The sequence below is a fragment of the Balaenoptera borealis genome (genome assembly GCF_965194805.1).
Source record: "Balaenoptera borealis genome assembly, chromosome: 5".
Taxonomy (NCBI): Eukaryota; Metazoa; Chordata; class Mammalia; order Artiodactyla; family Balaenopteridae; genus Balaenoptera; species Balaenoptera borealis.
Genome location: NC_138862.1, coordinates 96,078,753 through 96,096,036, shown reverse-complemented (window position 1 = coordinate 96,096,036; position 17,284 = coordinate 96,078,753). Strand labels below are relative to the sequence as shown.

The 17,284-nt window shown below is 42.0% G+C and overlaps 1 protein-coding gene across 2 annotated transcripts in view; it reads right to left on the bottom strand.

The window, feature by feature from the left end:
* SLC7A14 (solute carrier family 7 member 14) overlaps positions 1-17,284 on the bottom strand; it is a 140,277-nt gene that overhangs the window by 59,176 nt on the left and 63,817 nt on the right. The window lies entirely within an intron of this gene.

Genomic DNA, 17,284 nt, shown 5'->3' with positions numbered 1-17,284 from the left:
TGCCTCAGCTGGTTTTGAGGTATACGGAGGAATTAATTACACTCAGAAGGTGGAACATGAGGCAAAGACATGGTGGGGAGAGAGAGTATGAAGCTTTGGGTGGAGTGGGTTGTGCCTGGGGGGGCTGGGAGGATCTGAGGCTGGAGAGGCAAGCAGAAGCCATGTGTTTTCCAAAGTGGGTCAGGGCCCCCTTCCACCAGAGTCATCTGTTGAACTGTAGTTTCAGGAGATGGAGACCAGGAATCTGCATTTTAACAAGCTCCCCACTTATATTTGAGAAACACTGGTATATTGCCTCATTTTTTTGTTTTATAGAATTAGAGATCAAATTAGAAAGAGACAGGGAATACACCAAACTTCTGGAAGTTGGGAGAATATTCTACATTGTACTAGGAACTCTGGATTTGGGGCCAGTGGGTGGGGTACCAAGTGGAAGGACAGACATAAGACAGCTTGGAGGAAACACACCAGGAGTGGGATATAGGAGGAGGTAGAAGGGAACTCAAAGTAAGCTTTACTTTCAGTCCCAGTTTTGTTAAGAGCCAACCTTGAGGTTCTCTCATCACAAATCACGGAAAAATTGTTCACTCTTTTGGGACTAAAGAGAACAAGTTTCTTCTCCTTTTGAAGGGAGTAAAATCAATGCAAGGAAGCAAAAACAGAGATGTCAAAAGCGTGGACACAATGAATGATTAAATGTGATGCACTGTCTCTTTTCCTTCCACTCAGTGGCATCAGTGTCAGGGCGTCCGTGTGGAAGGAGAACTGGACCAGCTGGGCTGCCCTCTTGTCTCAACTCTACCTTGAACCTGTGTACCCCTATATGTTGTTTCCTTCCTTGTAAAGTAAAGGAATTAGGCTGGGATGCTCTCTTAAGTGTCTTTCTACTCTGACAATCGAAGATTCTTTTGTTATATGGAATTTTGCTACAAAATATATTGAACATAATTTTCTTTTACATTAGTTACTGTATTGTCCTGTGTTATGGAGATGCTCTCAAGGCTAGCAAAGCTGTTTGTCCCTACCTTGAATGGCCTAGGCTGCTATTTATTTTGAGTTCCTATGTCATCCCCCTTCCCTCCACTTTGTAAAATAGTTTTCATCCACTTCCTGGAGGTCAGCCTCTCAGTTGTTTCTTCTTGTTGCTGTCGCAAGGCTTACATGGAGCAGTCGGACCTCCTCCTATTCTAAATTGCTGCTTCCAACACCTGATGTTTAAATTGTTAGGGTGAGTCTAAAATTAAGAGGAAGTGGTGTCAGAAGGAAGGCCCGAGGAACTCTATAAGGAAAGTATAGAGTGTGTAAGTGCTGAATGTGAGACCTGGTGATATTTTCTTGGATGCTTGGTGGACTTGTGTAACTTATGTGTTCTTTTCTCCTGAAGGGAGTTGAGTTTGCACATAGAGTAGGTTTCTTTTTAAGTGCAGTATAAGGAAGGGCTTAGGAGGTAACTAACTTATTCTCTGCAGTGCAGGATCCACATCTTTACCCAATAATTTATTTTTATGTTTATTTATTTATTTTTTTCTTATTAGTCATCCATTTTATACACATCAGTGTGTACATGTCAATCCCAATCTCCCAATTCATCATACCCCCACCCCCACCCCCTGCCGCTTTCCCCCCTTGGTGTCCATACGTTTGTTCTCTACATCTGTGTCTCAATTTCTGCCATGCAAACCGGTTCATCTGTACCTTTTTCTAGCTTCCACATATATGCGTTAATATATGATATTTGTTTTTCTCTTTCTGACTTACTTCACTCTGTATGACAGTCTCTAGTCTCCATCCACGTCTCTACAAATGACCCAATTTCGTTCCTTTTTATGGCTGAGTAATATTCCATTGTGTATATGTACCACAACTTCTTTATCCATTCATCTGTCGATGGGCATTTAGGTTGCTTCCATGACCTGGCTATTGTAAATAGTGCTGCAGTGAACATTGGGGTGCATGTGTCTTTTTGAATTATAGTTTTCTCTGGGTATATGCCCAGTAGTGGGATTGCTGGGTCATATGATAATTCTATTTTTAGTTCTTTAAGGAACCTCCATACTGTTCTCCATAGTGGCTGTATCAATTTACATTCCCACCAACAGTGCAAGAGGGTTCCCTTTTCTCCACACCCTCTCCAGCATTTGTTGTTTGTAGATTTTCTGATGATGCCCATTCTCACTGGTGTGAGGTGATACCTCATTGTAGTTTTGATTTGCATTTCTCTAATAATTAGTGATGTTAAGCAGCTTTTCATGTGCTTCTTGGCCATCTGTATGTCTTCTTTGGAGAAATGTCTATTTAGGTCTTCTGCCCATTTGTGGATTGGGTTGTTTGCTTTTTTAATATTGAGCTGCATGAGCTGTTTATATATTTTGGAGATTAATCCTTTGTCCGTTGATTCATTTGCAAATATTTTCTCCCATTCTTAGGGTTGTCTTTTCGTCTTGTTTGTAGTTTCCTTTGCTGGGCAAAAGCTTTGAAGTTTCATTAGGTCCCATTTGTTTATTTTTGTTTTTATTTCCGTTACTCTAGGAGGTAGATCAAAAAAGAGCTTGCTGTGATTTATGTCAAAGAGTGTTCTGCCTATATTTTCCTCTAAGAGTTTTATAGTGCCCAGTCTTACATTTAGGTCTCTAATCCATTTTGAGTTTATTTTTGTGTATGGTGTTAGGGAGGGTTCTAATTTCAGTCTTTTACATGAAGCTGTCCAGTTTTCCCGGCACCACTTATTGAAGAGACTGTCTTTTCTCCATTGTATATCCTTGCCTCCTTTGTCATAGATTAGTTGACCGTAGGTGCATGGGTTTATCTCTGGGCTTTCTATCTTGTTCCATTGATCTATATTTCTGTTTTTGTGCCAGTACCATATTGTCTTGATTACTGTAGATTTGTAGTATAGTCTGAAGTCAGGGAGTCTGATTCCTCCCGCTCCGTTATTTTCCCTCAAGACTGCTTTGGCTATTGGGGGTCTTTTGTGTCTCCATACAAATTTTAAGATTTTTTGTTCTAGTTCCATAAAAAATGCCATTGGTAATTTGATAGGGATTGCATTGAATCTGTAGATTGCTTTAGGTAGTATAGTCATTTTCACAATATTGATTTTTCCAATCCAAGAACATGGTATATCTCTCCATCTGTTGGTATCGTCTTTGATTTCTTTCATCAGTGTCTTATAGTTTTCTGCATACAGGTCTTTTGTCTCCCTAGGTAGGTTTATTCCTAGGTATTTTATTCTTTTTGTTGCAGTGGTAAATAGGAGTGTTTCCTTGATTTCTCTTTCTGAGTTTTCATTGTTAGTATATAGGAATGCAAGTGATTTCTGTGCATTAATTTTGTATCCTGCAACTTTACCACATTCATTGATTAGCTCTAGTAGTTTTCTGGTGGCATCTTTAGGATTCTCTATGTATAGTATCATGTGATCTGCAAACAGTGACAGTTTTACTTCTTCTTTTCCAATTTGTATTCCTTTTATTTCTTTTTCTTCTCTGATTGCTGTGGCTAGGACTTCCAAAACTATGTTGAATAATATTGGTGAGAGTGGACATCCTTGTCTTATTCCTGATCTTAGAGGATATGCTTTCAGTTTTTCACCATTGAGAATGATGTTTGCTGTGGGTTTGTCATATATGGCCTTTATTATGTTGAGGTAGGTTCCCTCTACGCCCACTTTCTGGAGAGTTTTTATCATAAATGGGTGTTGAATTTTGTCAAAAGCTTTTTCTGCATCTATTGAGATGATCATATGGTTTTTCTTCTTCAATTTGTTAATATGGTGTATCACATTGATCAATTTGCATATATTGAAGAATCCTTGCATCCCTGGGATAAATCCCACTTGATCGTAGTGTATGATTCTTTTAATGTGTTGTTGGATTCTGTTTGCTAGTATTTTGTGGAGGATTTTTGCATCTATATTCATCAGTGATATTGGTCTGTAATTTTCTTTTTTTGTAGTATCTTTGTCTGGTTTGGGTATCAGGGTGATGGTGGCCTCATAGAATGAGTTTGGGAGTGTTCCTTCCTCTGCAATTTTTTGGAAGAGTTTGAGAAGGATGGGTGTTAGCTCTTCTCTAAATGTTTGATAGAATTCACCTGTGAAACCATCTGGTCCTGGACTTTTGTTTGTTGGAAGATTTTTAATCACAGTTTCAATTTCATTACTTGTGATTGGTCTGTTCATATTTTCTATTTCTTCCTGGTTCAGTCTTGGAAGTTTGTGCTTTTCTAAGAATTTGTCCATTTCTTCCAGGTTGTCCATTTTATTGGCATAGAGTTGCTTGTAGTAGTCTCTTAGGATGCTTTGTATTTCTGCGGTGTCTGTTGTAACTTCTCCTTTTTCATCTCTAATTTTATTGATTTGAGTCCTCTCCCTCTTTTTCTTGATGAGTCTGGCTAATGGCTTATCAATTTTGTTTATCTTCTCAAAGAACCAGCTTTTAGTTTTATTGATCTTTGCTATTGTTTTATTTCTATTTCATTTATTTCTGCTCTGATCCTTATGATTTCTTTCCTTCTGCTAACTTTGGGTTTTGTTTGTTCTTCTTTCTCTAGTTCCTTTAGGTGTAAGTTTAGATTGTTTATTTGAGATTTTTCTTGTTTCTTGAGGTAGGCTTGTATAGCTATAAACTTCCCTCTTAGAACTGCTTTTGCTGCATCTCATAGGTTTTGGATCATCGTGTTTTCATTGTCATTTGTCTCTAGATATTTTTTGATTTCTTCTTTGATTTCTTCAGTGATCTCTTGGTTATTTAGTAACGTATTGTTTAGCCTCCATGTGTTTGTGTTTTTTACGTTTTTTTCCCTGTAATTGATTTCTAATCTCATAGCATTGTGGTCAGAAAAGATGCTTGATATGATTTCAATTTTCTTAAATTTACTGAGGCTTGACTTGTGACCCAAGATGTGATCTCTCCTGGAGAATGTTCCATGTGCACTTGAGAAGAAAGTGTAATCTGCTGGTTTTGGATGGAATGTCCTATAAATAGCTATTAAATCTATCTGGTCTATTGTGTCATTTAAAGCTTGTGTTTCCTTATTAATTTTCTCTCTGGATGATCTTCATTGGTGTAAGTGAGGTGTTAAAGTCCCCCACTATTATTGTGTTACTGTCGATTTCCTCTTTTATAGATGTTAGCAGTTGCCTTATGTATTGAGGTGCTCCTATGTTGGGTGCATATATATTTATAATTGTTATATCTTCTTCTTGGATTGATCCCTTGATCATTACATAGTGTACTTCCTTGTCTCTTGTAACATTCTTTATTTGAAAGTCTGTTTTATCTGATATGAGTATTGCTACTCCAGCTTTCTTTTGAGTTCCGTTTGCATGGAATATCTTTTTCCATTCCTTCACTTTCAGTCTGTATGTGTCCCTAGGTCTGAAGTGGGTCTCTTGTAGACAGCATATATATGGGTCTTGTTTTTGTATGCATTCAGCAAGCCTATGTCTTTTGGTTGGAGCATTTAATCCATTCACGTTTAAGGTAATTATTGATATGTATGTTCCTATTACCATTTTCTTAATTTTTGGGGGTTTGTTTTTGTAGGTCTTTTTCTTCTCTTGTGTTTCCCACTTAGAGAAGTTCCTTTAGCATTTGTTGTAGAGCTGGTTTGGTGGTGCTGAATTCTTTTAGCTTTTGCTTGTCTGTAAAGCTTTTGATTTCTCCATTGAATCTGAAAGAGATCCTTGCTGGATAGAGTAATCTTGGTTATAGGTTTTTCCCTTTCATCAGTTTAAGCATATCATGCCACTCCCTTCTGGCTTGTAGAGTTTCTGGTGAGAAATCAGCTGTTAACCTTATGGAAGTTCCCTTGTATGTTATTTGTCATTTTTCCCTTGCTGCTTTCAATAATTTTTCTTTGTCTTTAATTTTTGCCGATTTGATTACTATGTGTCTCGGCCTGTTTCTCCTTGGGTTTATCCTATATGGGACTCTTTGTGCTTCCTGGACTTGGGTGGCTATTTCCTTTCCCATGTTGGGGAAGTTTTCGACTATAATGTTTTCAAATATTTTCTCGGGTCCTTTCTCTCTCTCTTCTCCTTCTGGGACCCCTATAATGGGAATGTTGTTGCGTTTAATGTTGTCTCAGAGGTCTCTTAGGCTGTCTTCATTTCTTTTCATTCTTTTTTCTTTATTCTGTTCCGCAGCAGTGAATTCCACCATTCTGTCTTCCAGGTCACTTATCCGTTCTTCCTGCCTGAGTTATTCTGCTATTGATTCCTTCTAGTGTATTTTTCATTTCAGTTATTGTATTGTTCATCTCTGTTTGTTTGTTCTTTAATTCTTCTAGATCTTTGTTAAAGATTTCTTGCATCTTCTCAATCTTTGCCTCCATTCTTATTCTGAGGTCCTGGATCATCTTCACTATCATTATTCTGAATTCTTTTTCTGGAAGATTGCCTATCTCCATTTCATTTAGTTGTTTTTCTGGGGTTTTTTCTTGTTCCTTCATCTGGTACATAGCCCTCTGCCTTTTCATCTTGTCTGTCTTTCTGTGAATGTGGTTTTTGTTCCACAGACTGCAGGATTGTCGTTCTTCTTGCTTCTGCTGTCTGCCCTCTGGTGGATGGGGCTATCTAAGAGGCTTGTGCAAGTTTCCTGATGGGAGGGACTTGTGGTGGGTGGAGCTGGCTGTTGCTCTGGCGGGCAGAGCTCAGTAAAACTTTAATCCGCTTGTCTGCTGATTGGTGGGGCTGGGTTCCCTCCCTGTTGATTGTTTGGCCTGAGGCGAACCAACACTGGAGCCTACCCAGGCTCTTTGGTGGGGCTAATGGCGGACTCTGGGAGGGCTCACACCAAGGAGTACTTCCCAGAACTTCTGCTGCCAGTGTTCTTGTCCCTTGGTGAGCCACAGCTGCCCCCTGCCTCTGCAGGAGACCCTCCAACACTAGCAGGTAGGTCTGGTTCAGTCTCCTATGGGGTCACTGCTCCTTCCCCTGGGTCCCGATATGCACACTACTTTGTGTGTGCCCTCCAGGAGTGGAGTCTCTGTTTCCCCCAGTCCTGCCGAAGTCCCGCAGTCAAATCCCGCTAGCCTTCAAAGTCTGATTCTCTAGGAATTCCCTCTCCCGTTGCCAGGCCCCCAGCTTGGGAAGCCTGACGTGTGGCTCAGAACCTTCACTCCAGTGGGTGGACTTCTGTGGTATAAGTGTTCTCCAGTTTGTGAGTCATCCACCCGCGGTTATGGGATTTGATTTTATTTTGATAGCGCCCCTCCTACTGTCTCATTGTGGCTTCTCCTTTGTCTTTGCATGTGGAGTATCTTTTCTGGTGAGTTCCAGTGTCTTCCTGTCGATGATTGTTCAGCAGTTAGTTGTGATTCTGGTGCTCTCGAAAGAGGGAGTGAGAGCATGGTCTTCTACTCTGCCATCTTGAACCAATCTCTATATACCCAATAATTCTTATATTCTGTGAGCTTCTTCTCTCCATCCTTATATACCACCTGATAATGTACAAGGCTTATAAGTAGAATTTGTCCAAGGAATGCTTTTGAAATGGGCATCCGTTTGATTGCAAATTTAATTTGGAGAGCCAATATTGTGAAGTTTGGGTAGTCAAATGTTCTCTCCTTAATATTTGATATGACAAATTAAATTAAAAAACACCCAATTCACCATCAGAACCCACTGACCAAGGGTAATTAGCAAAGAGCCAAGTCTTCTTTAGGTCTTGTGAAGGGACCTGCCCCTTGATCTCCTGGATTGGAGTAAGAGGCCCTGTGCTGTGCACGGTGCAGGAACATATAGAATCTTAGTCACTCATTTCCCCAAACCTGCTTGGATCCTGATGACTGGAGTTTGGGGAGAACAGTGGGACAATCAATTAGCCACTAACCATGTAGGACAATTTCTGCTACCATAAATCATTCTTTGGGACACATTCTCATTTTGAACACATTGTGAGGGATTTTATTTTTGAAGCCTTCTGATTTATTTGTATGCAGGAATCCAAGCTTTTAGTGGACACTAGAAAGTTTCCAGCTTGGCAGTGAAGCTCAGTGGTCAGGAGTGAGTGATTTCAACCCCAAGTATCCTGGAAAAAAACTGGAAAATGTTGTTAGTCATTCATCGTTTGTTTCAACTATCTCATGTGTAAGAGAGACACATTCAAGGGTACCTTTCTAATTTCAATGAGAAATAAAAACCACGGAAAGGGAAGCCTTGTTTTTCATCCTAGATTATGTGGTAACCGAGTGTCCAAAGGCAAGTTACTTACCTCACATGGGTAAAACGAGGGGGCCAACTAGATGAGCTTCAGGCTACTTTCTCATGCTATTGTTCTTTGATTTTACAGCTAGAAGCAACTCTTAATCATTTGGGTCAATGGGGGAAACCCTGTAGGAAATACTGCAAGCCAGTAGTCTCGGGAAAGGTAGTACTGCCTCCTAGGGGAAATTTTGGAAATCTGTGAGGGTGTCTGTGGTTCACATGATTATTGTGGGCACTCATGGCATTAAATGGGTGGGAGCCTGGGCTGTTAGACATTCTGCAGTGTGTGGGACTGTCCCACCAAATGAGGCATTGTCTTGTGTCTTACATGATTCCGAAGGTCCCAGTGGACATTCATGTAAGAGAAAAACTGTTTATGATTTCTGAGCTTGAATCTATCTTCATTTTACATATTAACACAAAGCGTTTTTTTGGTATGGTTTTATATACATTGAATTTTCCTGGGATGTAACAACTGGGTAGATTGAGGGACAGTTGTAATTTGTTTTGTCTCAAAATTTACCAGGAGTTGCTCATCATTTGGGAAAACCACATCAGCAGCAGCTCAAGACTCATGGTCTTTGAGCAGCAAAGAGCACACCTATGTGAAGGTACATTTGTAGCAGTTGCATTCATAGTGGTTCTAACAAATGACGGCAGGCAACTGACGACTCTGTTATGTTCCCTAATGTACTTATGCCCCAGCATTCACATGCTGATATATTATTTTTATCAGAAATTACTTTTCTTTCATTTATCTTCTATACAAAGGGCATGGTGATTTTTTAAAAAAAGTTAGTGTTTAGGAAGGTAACATTATCTCTAGTTTGCTTTGCAGAATGGTAGAAAAAGAATTGCAGTGTATTTATTATCTAAAGTTGATTTGGTGTACTAGGATGGAGAATCACTATTCTAAATGTGAGAGTTTATAAACGATCTCTACTCAATTTAGTAGGGCATTTCAAAAATTTCTTGCCCCAGAGTTACCTTCCCAATCATATTTGCCTTATGCTATTATCAAAGTGACTTTGCATTCCTTGGCTATTCATCAAGTGGTTGGAGAGGGAGAGGCATATTGATTCCAAAAGTATAACCGTGTAGCTGGAGAAAATCAATAGAGAGTACAATGTCGGGGTGCAGATGGCCATCAACGAGCGACAGCGTGCTGCAGAGAACATGACGGAAGTTTTCCCATTAGAGTTGTTCAGAAATGGCAAGTCCTCGAGCAGTATGGAGGATTCATTTCTGCAGGACTAGAGAGAATAGGAATGGTTCCTCATAGCCTGTAACTCTGATATCCTTTTTGGTTATCTACCTTTTAAGTATATTGCAAACATACCTCTGTTCTCATTTTGTTATCCCTAGTATTCTGTTTTATTTCCATACCTAGAACTATTTTTGGTTAAATTGAGTAATTCCCAGCCTGAAGAGCAGTCAAACTTAGGATTTACACATTGAAAAGTGGGTTGGGACAAGATACCAGAAGATTCCATATTTGAAACATTCTCTATCAATCCCTTTGTGAGTACCCCAAATATTGTGTGATTTGACGTTCAGAAGAGTTTGGTTCCTTTCAGTGTGAATTTCTTTTTAACTCCGAGAGTCTATGGTCCTATCATATATAGGTATAATAGGCCAGGCTTCGGTTAGATACTCCCAGGGAGCCTACAAACAACATTGAACTTTCTAAACTTGTACCTAAGACAGCGCTGCCCAAGAGTTAAGATGATCTCTGCAAGTTCCTCCCCGTCTAATGTCATCCTGTCATTCACAGCCTGCCCACCCTGGTTCTCTAGTACCCTCTCAGGACCAGGAAGCAAAGATTCTCCACCCTAAGAGGGTGTAAAGGAGAGAGATCCCGCTGGCGGTAGGTGAAAGGTAGAGAAGGGTTTCTCCACTCGAGAAATACGTTTCCCTCTTCCTTCCACCAAAGAAAGCCATCAGACAAATAAGTACTTTTTAAAAGTGTACTTGTGGAAGCAACCTAAGTGTCCATCTACAGATGAATGGTTAAAGATGTGGCACATATATACAATGGAATATTACTCAGCCATAAAAAGAAACGAAATTGAGTTATTTGTAGCGAGGTGGATGGACCTAGAGTCTGTCATACAGAGTGAAGTAAGTCAGAAAGAGAAAAACAAATACCATATGCTAACCCATATACATGGAATCTAAAAAAAAAAAAAAAGGTCATGAAGAACCTACGGGCAAGACGGGAATAAAGACACAGACCTACTAGAGAATGGACTTGAGCATACAGGGAGGGGGAAGGGTAAGCTGGGGCAAAGTGAGAGAGTGGCATGGATATATATACACTACCAAATGTAAAACCGATAGCTAGTGGGAAGCAGCCGCATAGCACAGGGAGATCAGCTCGGTGCTTTGTGACCACCTAGAGGGATGGGATAGGGAGGGTGGGAGGGAGACGCAAGAGAGAAGAGATATGGGAACACATGTATATGTATAACTGATTCACTTTGTTATAAAGCAGAAACTAACCAAAGGAAAAAAAAAAGTGTACTTGGGCCTGGGAAGATTAAATCTAGTGGTTATTTACACCTGAACACCAATTACTCTACTCACATAAAGAGATGTTTTCCCATTACCATGTAGTTTAACATATTGACTAATTCCCTAACCTACTTATCAGCGAATTTACTAATTTCCTGAATAACTTCGGACTTCCTAACTTCCTTCCTTTAGTGCCTACTAAATCAGGCACTGTGGTGAGTATCAGAGACTTAAACGGAAAGTAAGGCAGGTCTCCTGACGTTGAAGCGTCTATATTCTAATCGGGAAAGAGCTTAATAACCGGAAGATTCCACGCGGCTGGTACGTAACGCTGTAGGGTATTTATGAGGTGCTCTGGGAGCCCCGTGGGGTGAGTATGGCTCTGAGGGAGCATGGTTCTCTGGTTGCCGGGGAAGTGGGGAAACGAAGCGGGGAGGCTTTTGAGTTGCATCTTGAAGGGTGAGCTGGGCTTTCCCAGGCAGAACAAAATGGGAAAGGGGGGGTCTCAGGCAGATGAAAGGGCACAGCTGGAATGACATATAGGCTGCTTTGGGGATTGAAGATGATGAGTCTGCAGAGGTGGACCGGGATCGAGTGTTGAGGGAGCGGGACCTGGTTAATAGGTTGGGGGAATCTAGCAGAAAAGGACCGGACGGTTCATCTACTATAGTCGTACAGCTTTCTCTTGGTTGTCAAACCCACTCTGCCCACAAAGTCTTATTTGAGAGCTTAATACATAAATAAGTGAAAGCAGGGTGCTCTGTCTGAGGAGACAGTAGGAGACCTGAGGCTGGTCTGCCCGGGATCTCCCGCATCCCACGCCTCCCCAGAGCTTTTGACTATCCTCTGAGGACCCACAGGCTGTACTGAGCGCGGGGTGGGGAGGGGTATCAGCTGCTCATCTGGGTGGTTTTCTTACTTGATAGAGGATGCAACCGAGCCCCAGACCTGAAGCTGCATATTCAGGTAATGACAGAGCAGGGGCTAGAATGGAAGTCTCCTGATACCCAGTTCTAGGAGCTTTCCAATTCATTCATTCATTTATCTGAAACATTTATAAGGTGCTATCTTGATGCATCTATGTTAGATTTTAAGGACTGAAAGGTGAATAGGAAGAATACAGTTCCTTTTCTGTGGGTCTTATAGTCTAGTGGCGAGGACAGACCAGAAAAGCAACAATTACAAGAAAACAAGAAAGGAGATATTAGTTGCAGGGAGTGGGGGAAAGTGCATGGGCTGCTTTAAAGAACTGCAACCCTGAGTTCTGAAGTGAGGTGTTCAGCCAGCCAGAAGGACTATCCATAGAGAAAAGGGCGTCAGGAGGTATGAGAAGGAGTGGAGAGGAGCGTCCAAGAAAACAATTAGCCAGCTCTGCAGTTTCGTTCAGGCCTCTGGGATCAGTCCCAGCCTGTGTGTTGCTCAGAGGAGGCTGTCTGGGGTGACCGGCCACAGGTCACAGATAACAGGCCCTATCGGTTGTTTTGAACATGTTGTATCTGTCAGCGATTCCTTGTCCATGAAGTCAGTTCCTCCTGAGTGCCAATTATCCTCTGTCTCCTAGACTCAGGAAGGAATCAGCCGTTGGATGACACCAGTGCAACTCACCACTTAGACCCAAACATGTCTTTAAGGAAGTCCTCACCAAAGACAGCAATTTGCTGAGATCGTTGTTACCCATTTCCTACTCATTTTCGTAGTCTTCTTAAAATATCTCTGTTCCATTAATAAATTCACAGCAGGGCTATACATGTTGTATATACTGATATGGTTGCTAGTACTGCTAGTAGGTTGGGAGTGGGGTATAAGGAGAAATCACAGGACCCTAGAGAGAAATAGAGTGTGAATTCTCTTGGAAACATTTGTGCTCTCTGCAGCACTGAATTCCAGATGCTGGTAATGAAGTATCCCCATCATCACTGTCCCCCTTAAGAAGCACGTTGCTGGATTCTGAGAAACATCTATTCAGCCCCCTGTGATCCTGCACCAATGTCCTTTTCCCAATGCTCTTGATCAGCCAAGAAAATTGTGGGTTTCTTTTTCAGGGAGTAATCCATCAGGCTCTCTCTCCCTCCCACTTCGACTGTCTCTTCTACCTGAGTAACCTTGGTCACTCCATCATCTGTCAGTGAAGCCCAGGCAATTTTTACAAATGCATCTGGAAGAAAAGCAGTTTGTCTGGGAACGCCATAATTTTTCTGCCAAAGCGGGTCCCAGGTGGACAGTAAGAGCCTGTGTTTAGGGAATGGGTGGCATCTTCAATCAGGGGGTGTGTGACACTATTACTTACTGAACCTGACAGGCCTCCAATTAAAGTTGGGTAGGAAACAGAGAACTGGAAAGTTCCCCAACCTGCTGCACCAATATATCAACATATAAACAGGAAGGAAAGAAGCTGTCCTCATAGTCAGAGAAGTGACCCCCAAAATAGGTCAAGGAAGTTTATTAATTTACTTATGAAATAAGACCAGACTATCTGTTTACTCTCTTGTCTAGATCTCCCCTTTGAAAATATTTTAGAGTTTATTGGAAGGTACAGTTTTCATAACATGATGAATTCCAGTATTATATTGTCTGGTCATGCTATTGTTAATATCATCATCAGTGTACATTAATTTTGTTGATTTATCAATGATAATGAAGATAGTAATAATAATAATAAAGATCATATGGTTGCTTTCAACTGAAGAATTACAGGGTTAGCTGTTCCTGAGTCCATCTTCTGGCCCAGATTGGTTCCTCTTCATTGCTGAGGTGGCAGGTGGGCTAGAACTGCCCTTTTTTCTGCTCATAACATTTTTATGTAGGTGACCTTGGGTTAACATCAAAGAGAGCCTTGCAGGGGAAAAGATGTTAAAAAAGGGAAAGACACATGTGTTGGGGCATCTACCTATGGTAGGCCCGTTGTACACGGCTCCTCATCTGATGTTCAGGTAAGCTGCGAGGTAATGTTGGGGCCTCCATCAGCAGCCCCTCTTTGCTTTAGGAGAAACCGTGAGGTGTCATAGAAGACACACAGCCTCTGGAGAGAGACCCAGAGAGTGCTTATAACAATTAAATGAGATAATGCACACAGATCACTTTGCCCAGTGCATCGCACACAGTAATTGCTTGATAAATGGCAACTAGAATTATTACTAACTGTGGCTTTGAGCAAGTCACCCAATTCACTGACCCTTAGTTTCTCCATCTGGAAACTGGCGATGGCGATGCGTACTGTGCAGGTTGTCATGGGCCGGCACTCCTCCAGCGGGAGCTGTGGCGGTTACTACAGTTGAGGAAAAGGATATCAGAGAGCTTTACTTAGCAGTAGCTTCTGGAGTGTCTATGCAGGAGCCTTTGCCTCGTAGATGGGATAAAAGAGATTAGAAACAAGTATTGTTGGCTGAAGGTTTTAGAGACTCAGCATTGGCAGAGAAGTCATCTAGAATCTAGACCAAGCCCTATGTGTGCTTGATTCACTTCTAAATCAAAACCTGGAAAAATTTCTTTCTAGGTTCTTAATCTTTAATCTAGAAACATCTGTTCTTTTCCACAAATCCTGTTAGAAATTGTGAGGGTGAAGAGAAAGTTCCCATTTTCTTGTTGAACCTTTCTTTATGAGACCTACTGCCCCTCGTCCAGGTGACTCTGATGACTGAGCCAAAAAGGCTTTGTGCAGAAAGGCAAGGAGGGCAGGCACTGAAGTGACAGCCAGTCAAAGATTTTCCAGCTCATCTCTCCAGGAGTAGGCAGCGCCCCCATTTCTGAAGCAGAGGAAAGTCGCGCTGACAGAGATGACAGTCCTAAGAAGCTTCTGTGAGGGGACCAGGCCATCACTACCTTGCCCTGAGAATTTAGTGGGCAGGACTAAAAGAGAGTGCTAAGAGAACACACTTGAGCCCTTGTGTGGCCTCCTCAGCCCATTTGACAATCACGTGGGACCAGGTTCCACTGGGACAGGCTGCGTTCTTGGCAGATGCCCAGGAGGGTGAGACCCAGAGAATCTCTCGTGGGCGTGGATCTGCTCTCAGTGGAGGACCTTCCCAGAGACATGAGAAACCCCTCCTAAAAGGGGTGCCATCTTGACTTTTTTCCAAAATGGGCCAACATGCAGAGAGGGAGGACCAGAGACTCAGGATTCAGGAAGTTGTTAGAATCTTCTGGGTGTGGGGATTTGGTTACAGCTCCTAATTCTTTCTATTATAGTTCTCCTCCCTCCTGGGATACAAACACGTACCACTTTCACCTCCCTCCCTCTCCTTCGCCCTTTCTACTCTCCAGCCCACAAACTCTAGAAGAGTTTGGCCTTCTGTAGGGCATAAGTATGAAGTTCGTATTCTAAGGAGTGAGTGTTGCTGCCTCCTGGTCCATGAGGATGGAAGGATGGTGTGCATGGTAAACAGTACTGGGGCACAGCTGACCAGGATCTGGGGTAACTGTTGTTCCTAGATTCTCACCTAGATGGTCCTAATGGATTGCTTCCAACTGGACAGCCCCTACCAATGCAATAGCAGTGGTGGGATTTTAGCTGACTTTTCTACAAGACAACTCCAGTGAATGGAACAGTGAATCCCTTGGATATGTTGGTGGCTTCTGGACAGAGGCATGCCCTCCAGGGAAAACACTGAGTGCTCTTGACCTGATTTATTGTGTCGAGTGCTCTCATAATTAAAACACGCTTAGAAGTGTTTGCAAAGGAGCAGGCATTTGTATCTATGTTTTATGCATAAGAGAAATTCATTGCATTGTTTATTTTCTTTACAAAGCCTCAGAGATTATAAACTGGGGTATTTGTAAATAAAGTCTCAAGATAAATAACCAAGGACTATTATTGAATTTATTACAGAATAGGAAATTCCTGAAGAGTTGATAGGATATAAAGATATATTTATGTGTGTATGTGTATACATACATATTTATGTAAATGTATACATATATTTATATGTTTTCAACTACTTTGCAAGGGACTTTGAGGGCCAGGTCTATGTAAATGGCCAGTGGTGAAGTAGAGTATGAAATGTTTGTGATGCATGCTAGCAAATCATTGCTTTTCACACACATACAGCTACCCATGGACACTCAATAAAGCACAGGCACAGACTGTGTCTAGGATGAATGCATTTCTTGGGTTGTTAAATCAAAGTTTCACTTTACTGCTTGCTGTTCTGTCTTCTCCATGCCAGCTCTACCCTTTGTATTACGGGGTTTGTCTATGCTGTACCCCAGAAATTGGTAGCTCCAATCCACAGGCTGTCAACTGGAAAGGCCGTTTATCAGCGTCCCTGCAGCTTGGGATGCCAATGCTTACACCTTCTTCAGTTCCATGTGTAAGAATAGGTTCTTCCTTCAGTTTCACTCCTCCTCCTCTGCCTACATTTTTCTTTCTCCATTATTGCTTTTGATTTCTCCATCTCCATCTGATTGTAGCCATTTAACAAAGTTCTGCCCTTTGTTCTTTTCTCTTCATACCCCCTTTGCTTTGGTGATCTCACCCCCTTGCCAGGGCTGGTGGAATTTGCCGGGGTGGGGACAGTGGGCTCCCTGATTCACTCGGCTGGCCATGGGCCCTTAGCACCAGCCTCTGTGACCTGGCAGTGTGAGGAGGGGCACCGAGTCGGGCAGGGTGTTCAGAGCTGCTGGCTGGCACATGCAGAGCTCCTGAGCTGCTGTGGCCAGCCAGTTAGACTCTGCACATAGTCTGCCTTTCCCCAGAGCCCCGAGGGCAGGAGCTGGTGTGAGGCATAACTCCTCTATGAGTTTCCATGAGCACTCCTGTCTCAGGCGGTTATCCTTGCTTGTTGTGCCTGACTCACCTCTAGCCCCTGTTTTAGTGCACAGAATGGAGGCTGCTTAAATATCACTTGTTCAGAGAGAGAACTTTGCACTGGTACCCTGTTTAATTTCCATGGAGCACTTACCACAATTTGTAATTCTCTTATGTACTTATTTGTTTCTTGAGGCACAGCTTTTTTGTATGTTTTGCAGCACAGCTTGTTTGAAGGGGACTGTCCCTCTAGAGATGAGAGTTCCTCTTGGGCAAATGCCTTCAGAAACAAAAGTATGCTTTTTGTCCAAGGTTTATCTGGAGAAAGAGTGAGTAGGAGGTGGGTCTGAGTCTTTTACTAGGTGAGCACTGAGGGGCTTCAGAATCTGAACCAAGGCCTGCTCATTTGCACTGAGAACGAACCTAGCCTTGTTAGGTTCGAGATCTGGCCAGCAGTAGTTGCAGTAGTGATAAAAATAAGAGCAAACATTACTAAACATTTACTGTGTGCCCAGCTCTACTGAGCACTTTACATACTCGATCTTAATCTCACAAGATAGTAATGATGCTGAGGCCATCATTATTCCATTTACAGAGAATGAGTCCAGGATCTAGACAGGTTCTCAGGACTTCCCGATATTTTCCACTTGACAGAATATTTTCCATTTACAGAGAATGAGTCCAGGATCTAGACAGGTTCTCAGGACTTCCCGATATTTTCCACTTGACAGAATATTTTCCATTTACAGAGAATGAGTCCAGGATCTAGACAGGTTCTCAGGACTTCCCGATATTTTCCACTTGACAGAATACACCTA